The sequence below is a fragment of the Cebus imitator genome, unplaced genomic scaffold (assembly GCF_001604975.1).
Source record: "Cebus imitator isolate Cc_AM_T3 unplaced genomic scaffold, Cebus_imitator-1.0 Scaffold4, whole genome shotgun sequence".
NCBI lineage: Eukaryota > Metazoa > Chordata > Mammalia > Primates > Cebidae > Cebus > Cebus imitator.
In genome coordinates this window covers 5651819-5668448 of record NW_016107319.1, presented here as the reverse complement: position 1 = coordinate 5668448, position 16630 = coordinate 5651819, and the positions used below count along the sequence as shown (strand labels likewise).

Here is a 16630-nt window from a genome sequence, read left to right as displayed (position 1 = left end):
AAAAAAAAAAAAAAAAAGAATGCATTTCACCTAAATCAGGTCATAGTCAGAATCCACAATGTTTCTCCTTAATCATCAGCAAACAGAGATGTCCATAAACAGGGACCTTGCTCTCTTTCCTTTCTTCCATCTGTAGTTCCTTCCATTTTCTCCTGAATTAAAAAAAATAATAATAATACACAGAGGCACTAGTCTAGTACAAAAAGCCTCTCTTTCATAGGTCTAGTAGAGACACTGGTCAAACTACATGGAAATATTCAAAGCCCATCCCCCAAGAAAGGGCAAGGAAAAAATGAAAATGTATTTTCTGAGTTACATCAGGAAATAGAATGTTTTACTTCATCTTTCAAACACTACAAATTCAAACTTTCAGTGATTATATTGAGGTATAATTAGAAAAGACAGTGTTTCTGAGTCACCTCTCTTGTGTTTTAATTCCCCTTCTCCTGCCTGCTGCACTCTTTAGACAATAGAATCCAGTCCTGCTTCATATGACACCAGTGTCCCTTGCCTTTCCTTCCTTCCAAGCTCTGGTCACACATTCTCTAACTACTTGCTGGCCATCTTCACCAGATGTCCTTCAACACCTCCATCCCAAATTCACCTCCCATTTGCACAATGCTCCTATACCTTTAGCCTCGTTGCTTCCATTCCTGGCTGGAAGCAACCTCATGGTATATTTGCTTATGTCTACTTTGTGACTAGTACATGATGCATCTCAGCACTAGACTGTAAGTTCCTTAAGAGTAGAATCCGTGTTTCATTCATTTTTATATTCATCACATCATTTGGCAAGTGCCTTGCACACTGGAGTACTCACCAAGTATTTTATGAATGTAGAGGGCACTCAGCCTTTGGTGTTCATGGCAGGGAAATCACAGGGACCCAAATGAATGGGGAAGGACTGGAGAGGTATTGTGGCAAAGTCTGGGACATGGGAAGGGAGCAATATCCTCTGCAAATGCCTTACAGAGTGCTGATCATTCCAAATATTCAGTAAGGCATAGTAGACTGAGTGACTAATGCTCATTGCTCTTGGAAAGGTGTTGGAGTGGTGGGGTGACGGCATTCATTAGCCCTAGAGGAAAGAGTCAGGAGCCAGAGCAAGGGGCAAGTTACATACTCTTTCTGCCTAGTGCCACCAACAACAAACCCCAGTTCTCTGCTCCTGCTCGACTGCCACAAACACATATAATGTCTACAAACTTTGGATGAAAGGTAATAGGTCATCACCATCATTATCACAGTTTTTTACTTTCCCACTAAACTATGAGCTTCCTAAGAATGAGGATCAATCTACCTCAGTACTTAACTCGTTCATGTTGATAACTAATAATGCCTGGCACATTGGTGCTCAATAAATGTGCTGAACATCAAGTTCAACTTATAGAGAGACCTTAATATACATGAGGCTAAAAATGTGTACATAAGGACATGCAATCATTAAGAAAAACTATTAATCCGTTTTTTTTTTTTTAATGTTCATGGGAAATGGTCCTGGAATGAATATGCTTAAACCAAAATTTTAAAAAATTAAATCAGAATAACTTATTTTTTCTCTCACAGTGTGTTTTTACAGACCACCTGCATCAGCATCACCTGAGATATATTACATATAAACTGAATCTATATATTTCAGATTCATGTGCCCTCAACTCCAGAATGAGGGAATGCTACTCTTTGGAGTGGGCGTGGAAGCCTACATTTTAAACATACACTGTAGGAGTTTAGCAAATTTGAGTACGCTGAAATTTTAGGACTTTGGCCTGGAGTGACAGCTGTGTGCGTATGGAGAGAGCTGTTTCAGGGAGAGTTGATACAACCCTGAGATTTAATTATCCAATATACTGAGGAATTTTCTCTCTAGGTTCTTTGAGCATATGATAGATCTCTTTTTGTCTCCGATGACTTCGAGCCAAGAAACTGGTCAAGATGACCTCACAAGATTCTTTCCAGATATATAATGCTATGAAAAACACATTCGCCCTCATTTCAACAGGCACAACTTCGACATGCACAGGAATGAAATTCCGGACCCGTCAACTTTGCTGATGATGAAAATGGCTTAACTAGTTTGTCTTGAAAGTTGCGTTTTCTTCTGTTAATTAAGTCCAACATTATTGAATGCCTCGTTAGTGCAAGCTCATGCAAGATGCTTTGGAAGGAAGTTAGAATACGAATCAACCAGGGTATTCTGAGGAGCTCACCACACAAGACATACGATGAGAGGCACGCATATGAAAGTTAGGCAGCAACTCAAAACACTAGGGAAAAAGTCATGGGACAGTGTTTGCTGAGTGCTCAAAATTAATTATATTAAAAATAATGTCTCAGGGTATTCTGAGGAGAGTGGTCACTTCAAGCTGGGCATGAGATTTGACCGAACCTCAAGGAATGGGGGAAGATTTGGAAAGGCAGAAAGGGAAAGGAAGGGTGTATCCGGAAACTGGAATGGCATAAGAAAATTTTAGATGAGGAGAGGTTTGGCACTTCTCCATTTGGCAGAAGTGGAGGTTTAATCAAGAATGATGGGAAAGATGAGTAAATTGGAGAGCTGCTTCATGAAGGGTTCTAATGCCATACAACAAGAATTGTGGTTATCTTCTTAGAGGGAAATTGGAGAATTACAGGAAACTAAGTTTTGAGAAAGCATTATTTATTTAGCTAGCTAGTTAGTTTTTGGAGACAGGGTCTCACTCTGTCACCCAGGCTTGAATGCAGTGGTGTGACCATAGTTCATTGCAGCCTGGAACTCCCAGCCTCAAGCCATCCTCCCACCTCAACCTCCTGAGTAACTAGGACTACACTACCATGCCTGGATAGCTTTTATTTCTTTTTAGAGGGGTGGGTCACTATGTTTGCCAGGCTGGTCTCAAACTCCTGGCCTCAAGCGAACCTCCTACCTTGATTATGTTCCCAAAACACTGAGATTACAGGTGCAAGCCACCATGCGCAGCCAGAAATAGTACTTTGACAAGATTAATCCAATGGCAGTTTTATGGTGATTTTTGAAGAGAAAATATGTACAGTAGTTAGACAGTTGGAAAGCTATTACAATGGACCACACATGAGATAAAAAGACTCTAACCAGGGCTGGAGTGCAGTAGGAAGGAAAAGCAAGAAAGAAATGCAAGAGATATTATGAAATGAAGAAAGGACAACAAAACCCAGTGACCAACCGGACATGGGGTTGCAAAAGAGAGAGGAATCGAAGATGAGCATCCTTTTTAATCTTGCAAGTATTGATCACCACTTAGCCATATCCAACCTTTTTTAGACAAAGGTGTTTCTTCTGTTTCTGAGCTTTGCCCATGCATTTTTCTATTGACTTATATTAGCTTCAGTAATAACCATGTCTGTGCATTTCTAGGCACTTCTGTATTGCATGCTGCTACCAAAGAGATGTCCAATTCCACTCATTGAGAGCAAGCAGAATCTTGCAAAAACCAGGCCATTGTTGAGTGGTAAGTCATATCTTGGCACATCTGCTGTTTAGTGAAAGTACTCTGGCTCAGATGTTAGCGTGTAGCCAGCAAGAAGCCATCAACAGATGATAGAGTAATTGATAGATAGATAAATGGTGGGAGAACCATGATAAGGAAGAAATGTCAACACATATGATATGCCATCATTTTCAAAAACAGAACTATAGTTTCTACACTGGATCTGGTTCTTAAGGGAGGAAAATGCAAGCTGTTCTTAGGGCTTACTCAACAACTCAGAAAGAGAAGAGAAAGCAGACCCTGAAGCCCTAGAGGGAGATTCACCGTGCTCCAACTCAGACACTACCTAAAGCAGTTCTTCAGCTTCTACAGTGAATGAATGTCTGATACATTTGCAAATAAGGAACGTGAAGCAGTGAGGTCAGATGAGAGGGAGATTAGCATGGCATTCACCTTTCCCCCCAGAGAGAAGGGCAAGTGCTTTGGTTAAGGACGGCCTGATTATATGGCGTGCGTCTTTTCTGGAGCGGGGAAGAAAATGTCTTAACATAACCCTCAATCAAAAAAATCCAATGTTTGATGGAGATGGAAATAGAGATGTCTCCTACACATTTGGGAACAGGAGCTAGCCTCAAGGAGAATGAAGGAACACTGCAGAAAGTGGTAGATGAGGTTGTACTTCTGAAAAAGGGGACAAGATGAATCCTCCAATTAGATATGGGTAAAATCTGGGGAGAAATAACTACCTAATAAACATCACATTACAGTTAGGAAAAGGGGGTTATTTCCACCCTGGGTCTGGACCTTCTAGAGCTGTATGGGCAGAAAGAAAGACTCAATGGAGCTCAAGTGCTTGGCGGAGGGTGGAAAGAGCCCTCTGCAGACTGCTCTGGCAACCGTCCATGATGCTGTGCAGGTGTGGCAGGCTGAGAGTGAGAGCAGCTGGATGACCTACGTGAGAAACTGCAGTCAGCAGTGGAAAGAAGACGCAAGAACTGTCTGAGGACTCCATCTATGCCTAGGATTGGAATTTCTGCCAGTTTGTTAGCAATTCTTCCCATGCTTATTCCTTGCCCAAGAGGCAGAGACTGAGATGAAGATTCATGGCACCGTAGCCAGAGGTGCAGCAACATTTATGGTGCATGGATTCCTCCAGCAGCTCTAGGGACCTGGTAGGGCAAAAACTGCCACACGGAAACTGGAGGATAGAAATAGTCATGATCATGATGCTGCTGCCACTTAAAAGTGCTCCTTATGCGCCAGGCACTGTGCTGAATTCTTCACACATTCTAGTGCTTTCGATCCTCATGATGAACTTATAGAGCTATTATTGTCCCCAAAGAAGACTGAGGCACCAACAGGTTAAATAACTGACCTATATTTACACAACCCAGGTTCCTCACTGCTGTGAGAGAGCTCAGATGACTTGCCCTCAGCCTGGAGTCTGAAAAAGAAACTCTAAGGAAGAACGGAGACACAGATTGACCAGCTCTCTCCTAGGCCCAAACCTCCCCCTTAAACACTGGCTCTCACAAGCAGATGCCTTGAGCAAAGCCTGTGCCCAGCTAAGTGAAAATCTTTCACTTACCTTCCAGAGGTCACCCTGATGCAGACGAAGAGAAAAATAAATTTGCTCAGCTTCAGATGTAGCTATCCTTCCTATCACAGGCAAGAGCATCTCCGTAGTGATGAAAAGCTCTATAATTTTGAACGTGTTATTGGTCTAAGCACAATTTACACTAGGGATGAAAAAAGGGAAGAGATTTATGAGATGTAAGATAGAAAGATAAACTCTTGTCCCTTAGTGGCTATTAGAAACATTGCCAACATACCATAAATGTGTGAAAGATGACATGATTATTTTACATTTCCACTGGGCATTTCATACGTTGCAAGAATTTACAGGGGCCAAAGTCCCCAGTAAAGATGGTGGAGTCCGAGGGGATAGTGGAGGACGCCCCAATGGCCAAGCCCCCATTTGGGATAGGTATAGGGCAGATGGCTTTAGACAGCGAGAGCACACTCCGTTGCCTAAGGTGCAACACCCAGCAGCATCCTTCTATTTCCTGCCTCTAGCCACCTGCTCTGAGGGCAGGTTCTGTGGCCAGGCACTGTCCCATGTTTCATCTAGCTTTGGTGTCAAATTCTGGGTCTAAGTCTTCCAGTTTATCACAAAATCTGAAACAAGAGAAGAGAGCCAGGGCAGAAGAACCAGCAAGATTCATCTACCTACCCCCCAAAGCCTCATAAACATAAGCAGCCAGGCCAGGCGCATTGGCTCACGCCTGTAATCCCAGCACTTTGGGAGGCTAAGGCGGGTGGATAACCTGAGGTCGGGAGCTCGAGACCAGCCTGACCAACATGGAGAAACCCCATCTCTACTAAAAATACAAAATTAGTCGGTCCTGTTGCATGTCTGTAATCCCAGCTACTCAGGAGGCTGAGGCAGGAGAATCACTTGAATCCAGGAGGCAGAGGGTGCAGTGAGCCGAGATCATGCCATTGCACTCCAGCCTGGGCAACAAGAGCGAAATTTCATCTCAAAACAAAAAGCATTCAGTGAGTTAGTGCCACTAACCTGGCCCCAAGAGACACAGGAGATTTGATCAAAGAGAAAGGGATTGGTGATCAGAAAGTGATTTACCTGAAACCCACTTTAAATGATTCTCGCAGCTGGCCAGTGTGGACCGGTTATCCTGGCAGGGACATCATCAACATCAACATCGGAAAGCCCAGTCACAGGAAGTTAGTCACAGTGCAGGCTGCTGAGTCAAGGCTGGGATGCAGGTCACATAGAGTCCTGGGGTGAAACCTGATGACGCGTCCGAAGCTCCCCTGACACAGCAGGAGCTTTCTGAGCAGGAGGTAAACTCCAGCTCTGATCCCTGGAGAAACGTAATAGCAGGCTTGGGTTTTTAATTTATTTACTTATTTGTAGAAATGGGGTCTCACTATTTTGCCCAGACTGGTCTCAAACTCTTGGCCTCAAGTGATACTCTTGCCTTGGCCCCCTCTAAAATTGCAGCCACCATGCCAGACTTTTGGTTTTGGTGGGACAGGATAACAACGATTGGGAAGTTAGGTTTATAAGATTTGCTCATTTTTTGGTGACATCAGTCATTTCTTGCAGAGCCAAGTACAGGGTCCCATGGCCTGTAATAGAGAGGCCAAATGACTGGGTGAGGTTTCACTTTCTGCAAGTTGGATATCTTTCCAATGGACCCACCACTCTCAAAGATGAATGTTAAGAGAATTAGCAGTAGAACATCTGCAAGTCAATTGAGGTGTCGTAAGGGGAAGTGCTATGCAAATAGTCTTAGGAAGCACTTGTGAAGTTAGGGATATGGAGTCCTTAAATATATGGAAATGAGGGCCAGATGTCAGAAGTCCTGGATTTCACTATGTGACTCCTGTATCTGACAAGAGAGTACTTTAGTGGCTGTATCCTATATTTAAATGTAGGCTGCAAATGGAAAAACAGTTTTTACAACTCTAAATACACTTTCTACTACAGAGAATGGTGACTGAAGCAAAAGTAAAAATAGCTGCTCACACCACGGTTTGAGAAAATCTAAATCTGAAAATGATCATTTTTATTTGCATGCTACCAAATAAGGACATTGGGGAAGCAATGAGTCACCAGTATGTTAGCATTTACCAGATTCCAACATGATGTGAGAATATTCTTTAAGATGAGATTTGAATATGCTCAAATCTACGTTAAGCTTTACCCTTGAGGGGTAACTTTAAGTTCCTATCTGAAAAATGGGTCATACATGGGAGACTGAAGTGGGAGAATCGCTTGAGCCTGGGAGGTGAAGGTTGCAGTGAGCTGAGATTGTGCCATTGCACTTCAGCCTGGGCAATACAGTGAGACCCTGTCTTAAAAAAAAAAAAAAAAAGGCCAAATCACAGCTCTACAGCATAGTTACAGCAGTGCTCCAATTAATGATTTCAATGCCTTCAAACACTCAAATACAAGGGAATAAGATCTCACATCTGAAGAGTACCTTAGGCTTTTTAAAGTACTTTCACCTACACTATCTCATTTGATTCTCACAAAATCCTTGAGGCAAGGTGTTTGTAAGTGTGTGGTTGTCATATTAGAATATCACTGAACTGTGAATCTTTCTGTAGAGATGGGATAAATCACTGCCCTGTAGGAAAAAAAAGGAACAAACAAAGGAAAATGAGGAGGTTTCGAGATCTAAGCTTCCTGTTAACAGACTCCTGTCACATGGCCCCTGTATAAACCAGTTCTCTTAAAGTGCCAAAACCCAGCAGAAAGCTTTAGAAATTGTTTACAACCCAAGTGTGTTTTCTTCTTTCCAATGCTTTTAGAAGACAGTTTAAAGAGAGTTAGGGAATGCTCTGGCCTTTTGTTTTGAAATCTTCTCTGCTTGTTGTCTAGTTGTCTGCAGACTGTGAGATTGGTCTATTTGCTTTAAACAGACTGAACAACTTTTAAAACAAGCAGGCTGTTATGATGGGTTGACTCATTTTGGATGTGCAAAGATGTTTACTGAGCTTCTCATCTGAAACTTGAAAATTCTTCTGTCTCAGTGTGACACAGTAATAGTTTAAAGGGGAGTGCCGTCTGTTGTAGTGTTTTGGAAGGTGGCAAAAGAAAAATGTCTCTGTTCTCCAGGATGATCAGCTATCTGCCTCTCCCCAAGGATTTTTCATGTGCCTTAGAAGGAAATCCATATCATTCAAGTTCCCAAGGGCAAACCACCTTTGCCAAGAGACCACTCAGTACAATTTCCAAAGATGGAACACATTTTTTGTTATGCTTCTGGTTTAGCCCTGTATCTGAGGTGGAGCTCAGGCCCTTGCATCCCAGGGGGAATTTCTGGAGAGTCGGGAACAATTGCAAAAGGTTTTACATACTAACTTATCATAGCAAAATAATGAAATAAATGAAGATGCTATCCACACCGCTCCTCTTCTTCACTCTGCAGAGGTGGTGGGGTGGAAAGGGGGTGAAAGGGATTGCCCCCAAGCCAGGAAGCTTACACTTCTGTCCCCTCGTCCTGAGTTGGCACCCATCTTTGTGGAATACAACTCGCTGTGTAGGGGGTTTCTCCTGCTAGAAAGGAGGCCACGGAGTGAGCAACAACAGGAGTGCTGGGCATTAGGACATCAAACAGCAGGTCGGAGGGACCAGGGATTAGGAAACAAGAGTTCTGGTCCTGCCTCCCTCTCTAATTACCTGTGTGACTTTGGACTAGACATTCTACCTCTTTCATCTGTCAAATCAGAGGGTTGGACTGTGTTCTCCAAGGTCCCTCCTAACAGCTTCTGAAAAAGAAACATGTAGGGAGGTTGTGAAGCCAAACATGATGATCCCCGTTAGCTGTAAGAAGAATAGACCTTGGAGGTGGTGCAAAAATAATCCGCAAGGAAGCCTTGCGGTGAGTCGGAAAACTCTGAGGAATCGTAGAATTGTGCGTCGGGTATAACGCGAGTGGAGATATACCAGACAATCTAAAATGGGACACATGTAGCTCACATCTTAAAGCAGGGAAGTCGGGCTTCTGAACCGAGGCTGTGTCCTTTTCTTTTTCCAGTCTCTCCCCATGATAATGTAGCACCTTGTGCACACAATTAAATGTCAGCCACAGAAAACATTTCCCTTGGCTTTGTTGTTCCAGAACGGGATTCTTTTGTCCTCAATATAATGGATATGCAGAAACAATGATAGAACAGAGATTTTTTTTCTAAAGCGATGACAAACACACTGCTGCTTCCTCCCTCCCTCCCTCCTTCCTCCTTATCCCCACCCCCAAAATAAATCATTGTTCCAAAAAAAAAAAAAATCCCATTGTCTATTGTCCACGGAGATCAAGATCTGCCTAGGAACAGCTCTGGCGGGCGCCGCAGCAGCCCGGAGCAGCCGGTAGGTGGCGCACGAAGGCAGCGCAGGCGGAGCGCAGAGCCGAGCCCCGAGCGGGGGTCTCGCCGCCCCCACCCCAGCCGCCGCCGCCGCCTTCCACCCCTCCTCGCGTGCTAATTGCTGGATACTCTACCGGGACTTCGGTCAGGGAAAAAGAAAGCGGGAATGGGAGGCGGGGGAGGGAGGCATACACAAAGCCTCCGGGGCCTCGGCGGCCCAGGAGCAGGGCGCCCTCGGCCTCCTCGCCTCCTCCTCCCTCCCCGGGCGCGCGGCTGCTGCGGCCCAGCCGACCTGGGCTCCCGCCGAAGCCGCGCACAGACCCGCGGGGGGAAAGTGGAGACCGCGTGTGCAGCCCCGCGCGCCGCGGCGCCTCCCTCCCCAGCTCACCCATCCCGGCCGCGGAGCCCAGGTCCAGTCCGCGAGCAGGCCCGCCCGGCGGGAGTCGCCCTCCCCTCGGGGAAAGCCGAGGCCCGCGGGAGGATCCCAGGACCTGACCGAAGGCCCCTAAGCATCGGGTTCTGGCGGAGCCCGAGAGCAGGAGGCTCCCCTAGGGGGTCCCTGGGCCTGCGGGCGAGTCCCAGTCCTGGAGGAGCCGCGGGGTCCCTGCCCTCTGTGTCGGAGCTAACGCTGTCCGTTCCTGCCAAGATGAACGGCCCATGTGGTCACCTGACCCCACGATCTCTGCCTTGTGGAAAACGGGGTTAAGAGTTCTGCTGGCCCTAAAGTCAGAAGCCTGGATTGAAACGTGAGCATGGACACCTTGGGGCTCTGTCACCTTAGGGTTGTTCCTAAACTCCCCAACTCCGCACCTCCCTAACCATCAAATGCAGGGAATAATATTTACTTCCTAGGAATGTTGTGAGGATTTTTAAAAAGTGGTTCTTAACTTAGCAGGAAGCCTGGCATAGAGTAACTATCATTATGAACAACCCGACTCTCCTTGTAGGTGGAGGGAGAGGCACAGTTTGCCGCCCTTGAGATAGACCGGGCATCGCTGTTGCAGAGACTCAGGAGCAAGGGTTCGGAGCCGAGGAAACGTGGCTCCTAACAGGAGCTCCCATCTGTCCTCTGCTGCCCCAGCCCCCATCCTCATGCCTGGCTGCTGCGGCTGTGTAGGGCACTCCCCCTCTCCCTCCGCTCCCACAGAAGAAGGGTAGACCTTCTTCTGTGATTTATGCCCTTTCTCTTTTGGAGAGTTCTGACAGAGCTGTATCACACGGGCTTGGAAGGCAAACACACGAGGTAGAAGCGGCTACCCCATTTGCTAGCTGGGAATTTGGGCAGTTATTTAACCTCTGGGGCTTCAGTTCACTCCTCTATAAAATGGTGGGCCTGATACCTACTACACAGGTTTTTTTTATGACGATTAAGGGAAATACTGTGTATAACTGTCTGGCATGTACTATCTCTTCAGTACATTTGAAATTTTAAATTTTACAGTTGAAATTAGGTTAGATTATCTTGCAGAAAATGATGATGGCTCACTGGAATTTCCAGATTTCCACCAAAGGTGGACCCAATAACTGCTAACAGCTTCTCCACTCCCATCTGAGTCATCAAGGTTATTTCCCCTCCAGGAAAAGAGCAGAAATCCAGTGAGGCCGCATTCTCCCCAGAGCCTCACAGGTGTAACTCAGACACTTAAATAGGTTTGGATGCCATTTTAGAGCCGAAAGAGTCTCTGGGGGTGGACCTGGCTTTAAAGTCGAATTCTAAGCCATGATTGTGTATCTGGCTCATCAGAGCCTTCTTCCTAGCCATCCCCACTTGCACATTGCGCCCCAAGCAGAGGTGTGGTGGCTGGGGCAGGGGACTGAGCCAGCACACACACGTGACTCAAGTAGGTCGGGAGCTGTGGACCCTTCTCTAAAAGGATACTCGAGAATCTCCGTGAGCATCGGATTTGTATAGCTGTTAGAAGTTCAGGCATTGGGCAGACTGATTCCCAGAAGCAATGGCAGGGCCAGTAGGCAACTGCGGTTGCCAGCCTCCCAGGTGATCTCCAGTGACCCTTGCCTCCTGGTATTTATGTTCTTGTGTATTCCCCTCCCTTATGAAGCAGGACTAACCTGTGTGACCAAATGAATATTGCAAAATGATAGTGTGACTTTGAAGCCCATAAAAGACATTGTAGCTTCTACCTTGCTGTTCTTTGTATCACTCATTCTGGGGAAAGCCAGGCACGACGTCATGAGTTGTTTGGAGTGGTCCATGTTTCAAGGAACTGAAGCCTCCACCATCAGCCAATAGCAACTCACCAGCCATGTGAGTGAGCCCTCTAGGAAGAGGATCCTCCAATGCTAGTGACGCCTTCAGATGACAGCAGCCCTGGCCAACGGCTTGGCCTGGTGAGAGACTCTGGGCCAAAATCATGCAGTTAAGCTATCCCTGAATTCCTGACTCACAACAAGAAAAAAAAAAAACCAACTGTGCGATAAAAAATATTTTAGCCTATTTGAGGTACATAGATGCTGTATGGATGACTAACATAGCAACATGGAAAGAGTCCCAGGCTCCCATTGGCCAATGCAGGGCTGTTAATAAGGGTTCTGCCCCCTCACTTGATCAGCTCTGCTAGTTCCATATATGCCTGGGGTCTAAAAACCGTTTTTTGACCTCACCTGAGGCCCCACCTAAAAACAATCTAGGGGGAAAAACAAGCAAAAAAACCCAGAGTCTCCTAGTAGCACCAAGTTAAAGTAACCCTAACCTGTGTTTTCAAAAAAGTGTTAAGAGTAGGGCATCCCCTCCCTCCCTGCACCTCCCCACAGTCAGTTTTGGCATCTGGCCCAAGTGTAAAATTGTCAGCACTGGATGCTTTTTGGTCTTGTTATGAGTGTGTCTGCTCTGATGTGTTGGTTCTGGCGTGACATGCGGAAAGTGTGAGCACAGAAGAAGAGTCTGTATCAGATCTCTTCGTGCTAATAGCCTGCCTCTGAAAAGGCTGCTGGTGAGTGGGAGGAGACAGGCTATGATAAGCTGAAGGGTACAGAGCCAGGCCGTTCCACGGATCAGGTGTGAATGCTAAAGTGGTCAGGTCACTTTGCTTCTTTCTGAAGATTCCCTGGTCAGTTCCAGCACCAGTTACCTGTAGATAGACACATGAGGCTGAGTCCATGACCCTAGCAGTGGCAAACTCTTGTGCACCACTATCTAGTAGAAGTCTTACAAATGTTCACTGTTGCTCACACTTAAGAATCATGTTTTTTGCCAGGTGCAGTGGCTTACATCTGTAATTCCAGCACTTTGGGAAGTGGATCACCTGAGGTCAGGAGTTTGAGACCAGCCTGACCAACATGGTGAAACTCTGTCTCTACTAAAAATACAGAAATTAGCTGGGCACCTGTAATCCCAGCTACTTGGGAGGCAAAGGTAGGAAAATCACTTGAACCTGGGAGGTAGAGGTTGCAGTGAGCTGAGATAACACCACTGCACACCAGCCTGGGTGACAGAGTGAAGACTCCGTCTCAAAAGAAAAAAAAACAAACACGTTTTTAATTCAAGCAAAGCTAATTAAAATAAATTACTAGATAATAGTCTTGGGCTGACCAAATGCTACTTGAAATCCTGTACTTTTATGAAACATCTGCCAATGAGCGTAGCTAACTCATATTTTTAAGTATAAATGAATCTAAGATATCTGAGTGGGTGTTTATACTATTCTGCTAGAGTTCTGGGCTGACTGTTTGGTGTAGACTTTAGATCCCCCAGATAGAGGCCTGAAATGGGGTTGGCTAGTCAGGAAACATCAACCTCTTGAAAACCATCCTGATCCCCTAAAATCCATTTCTGATTTTTGATGTGACACTGTTTCAGCTTTTTATTTTTTTCAGAAAGTTTTATTTCTGCTATATTTTTAGATTCAAAAGTATTTATTTAAGGTGAACAAATGATACAGCATTCACAACTGCTGGAACTGCTTTTTAATTGAGAACAAAAAGGGAATACCTAGGACAAGAATATGCAATTACCACATTTATTGTTTTCAGTGAATTTTTTGTCGTTTGTTTATCTTATTGTTAATGTGATGATACAGCAATCCTTGGAAAAGAATAACACTTGCGTTAAAGAACAAATCTAGATAAAAATGGAAAACTGAGTTAGCCACAACCCACAAGGCCTTCTTTGGGAAGAACTCGAAGAGAAACCGACTCACACTTCACAGAAGAATATGGCACTGTCATTTTTCCCTGTATAGTGCCGGAGTGTTCCTGAACAAAAGCCTCAAGGCATTAACAACTCGTCATCTATTTTGTGATGTGCTTCTATTTTCAGGAACCCGCCCTCCTCCCTCTTTGTTCTTGATGCGTTTGGTCACTGGTGCCTACTACTTTGGTCCCATACACACTCGGTGTGGCCGGCCCCCACATGGAGAGTTCACCATGGTGCCCAAGAGCCAGACAAGCAGGGTCACTGTGCACCCACAGGACCAGAGGAGGACCACAGGACCCACCCACTTCCCACAAACAAGCTGGAGCTATATGAAATCTGAAGGAAGTTAAATTATTCCAAATTATCTGAAAAAAAAATGATAGATTATATGTACATTTCCAAGCCTTGGATATTGTTTAAAAAGCAAACAAAACAAAAAACTTCTTTTTTCTCTTGCTGAGCTTTCTGGTGATACAGTAAGCAAGTCCCAACAGGTGACCTAATCAAAAATAGCTTTATAGCACTTACAAATGTATATATCTCAATCATCAACCTTGCAGAGTAAGGAAAGAAGAGACTGAAGTATTTATACCTCTCTGGTAAACAATGGAATAGATTGTCGCTAAGCATGTCTTCCAGCTAAAAAGTTCTGCAGCGTAGTTTCTATAAGTGACTTTAATCTGATTTTAATATCCATCCATTCAGCCAGATATTTGAAAATTATTTAAGTGCCTGTTATATCCTAAGCACGGATATACATTAATGAATAAAGTAGACATGGGTCCCTCCTACAGGCTACAGCCAACCAACTGACAAACAATTATAGATATATTTACAAACTGCATACTTTTGGGGTGGGGGTGGAATTAGGTACAGAGATAGAGAATAACATAGTGTTATCTATATAGGCAGATGGATTAGAAATGGCCTCTCTAAGCAGAAAACATTTACATTAACATTTGAACAATTAAAAAAAAAGTCTGCATTAGCCATGTACAGGGATGGGACATGTTGATGTTCCAGGAAAATTTAAAAACACCACACACATGCACACAGCATAGGCAAAGATCCTGAGAAGGGAAAGGATGGTCTATTTAAAGAATAGAACATTGTGGATACAGACACTTGCAGACTGAAGAACAAGCTAGAATCAAAGCCTGTCAGGGTTTGATTGGGTTATCTAGCCTGGCCATGTGACCGGTTCTTAAATCCCCATCACAGTATGCCCTCTAAAATAGCCAGTACCAGGAGAGGGAGATGGAAAAATAATAAATAAAAATAAACAAATAGCCAACCAGCTTGTGCTCCGGTCTCTCCAATGAGAGGGAATGTACTACCTCTTGAAGTATTCATGCCAATTTGGTTTTAAAAGATGAACATGTTCCACCTTAGGGAAGCTAGAACTGGAATCATGAGTTGTAAGTCCCAGGCCTGCACACGAGAAAATTTTTGAATTGAAATGGAAGAAGCTACTTGATAGCCGTATCTCCTGTTCTTTATTATGTGGGTTACCAAGGACAGGCAGAAAGATTTCAAGTTCATCATCTGTTTTTGAAGGAGAAAATAATTTGAGAATGATAAGATAACTCTCACATGCTTTCCACACTATTCTATTGTAGCAAAATTCAGGTCAGCATCCTGGCAAGCCAGTGATTGCACAATAAGGTCAGTTGTGCTCTTGCAAGACAGCCATGTATTTGCGCTGCAGTGGGGAGGTGGGAGTGACTTTCTGTGGTCCTGGTGGCACATATGAGGAGGAAGTGCATCATACCCTCCACGTCTTTGATAACATGACTTAGCTTCCAAATAGCCTGTTATTGCCCTCACTAAAGAAGCTCTATAGGATCCCAGGAAGATCCTGCCAGTTATTTGCTGGTATTGCCCACAGCCAGCACATACCACCAATAGTTTGAGGCTGGTCTGAGTATGTATTTGTTCCATAATACATAAAGAAACCTACGTTTCCAGGTCTGAAGAGAGGCACTTCCAACTTTACAATCCACAGGCCATCTTCTCTTAAAGTCATTTTTGAATTTTCATATGGTGACCATTGACCCAGCCTCATTGAAACAGTCTTCAAAGGATTTTGGCTTGTCTTTCAGACAGCCTAAGGGTTTGAAAAGTCAAAAAGTTGACCAAGACAAAATGCTAACCCATGCAAGGAAAATCCTTTTGGGAGCCAAAGAATTTCACCACTGAAACACAATTAAAAATTACCACAGATTTTCAATTCTCAGATAGGAGTAATGCTCTAAAAATATCAAAGCGATGGAAAAATAGAACAAAAAAAAATGAATATCCTGATAAGGCTGGCAGGTGGAATATGGTGTCCATATGCCTCCTGGTTTTAGACCAAACTAAACACAAATCTACAGACCAGTGCCACGAATATCACTGCCAACTTTTTGAGCCAGTTCAGAAGCCTATTAGACTGCTGCACATTAAAGGAGATGCTAGATTTACCAACATGCCCTGGAATGCAGCCAGCCCACCAGGACTGAAGGGGCGTCCTCTGGGCTAGTCAGTGCTAAAAAGGAATGTCAACAGGGTGCTCTTAAAGTTGCCCTGTGGTGAGCTGCAGTGGGACAACTTGAAGGAGCAGGCCAAAGACCCCACATTAAGACTTACTCAAACGCACTTTTTGTGATGACTTCTAGCTGTAACAGCTTTGCAGAGAGAGAAAAACACACCTTGCTGGACAGAAGCAGGGAGAAGCAGAGCAGATCCTTCTGACCAGAGGCATTTGAGGACCGGCCTGGTGAAGAAGCCCATCTGGAAATACAACCCGGCCCTGTGAATAACGATGGGAACAGTAAGCCTCAGGTCAGTCCCTGACTTTCACATAACCCAGACACAACCATCAATTGTTCATTAGTGGAGTGTAGCAGTTTGGAACTCAGGTTATAGAGTCAGGTGGCCTGGGTTCAAATTTTGACTCTATTGTTTAGTAGCCAAGTGGTCAGAAGAGTTTCTCAACTTCTGTAAGCTCATTTCTTCACCTATAAAATTAAGATAATAATCATACCTACATTATAGAGGAGTCTATGAATATTTATGCTACCTGTTAGAATAGCACCTGGCGCATAGTAGGTGCTCAATAAATGTTTGCTAGATTGTTACCAGTCCTTATGGCTCCTCA

The 16630-nt window shown here is 44.5% G+C and overlaps 1 long non-coding RNA gene across 3 annotated transcripts in view; it reads right to left on the bottom strand.

The window, feature by feature from the left end:
• LOC108308382 overlaps positions 1-10642 on the bottom strand; it is a 30200-nt gene extending 19558 nt beyond the window's left edge. Inside the window, exons 1-3 of one of the 3 annotated variants that reach the window (XR_001826903.2) lie at positions 10325-10642; positions 6088-6328; positions 5032-5182 (exon numbers count right to left, since the gene is read on the bottom strand). This is a non-coding gene — a long non-coding RNA (uncharacterized LOC108308382). The remainder of the gene's footprint in view (positions 1-5031; positions 5183-6087; positions 6329-10324) is intronic. The other 2 variants (XR_005201118.1, XR_001826902.2) reach the window with 2 other exon arrangements.
• Between the last annotated feature and the right edge of the window lie 5988 nt (positions 10643-16630).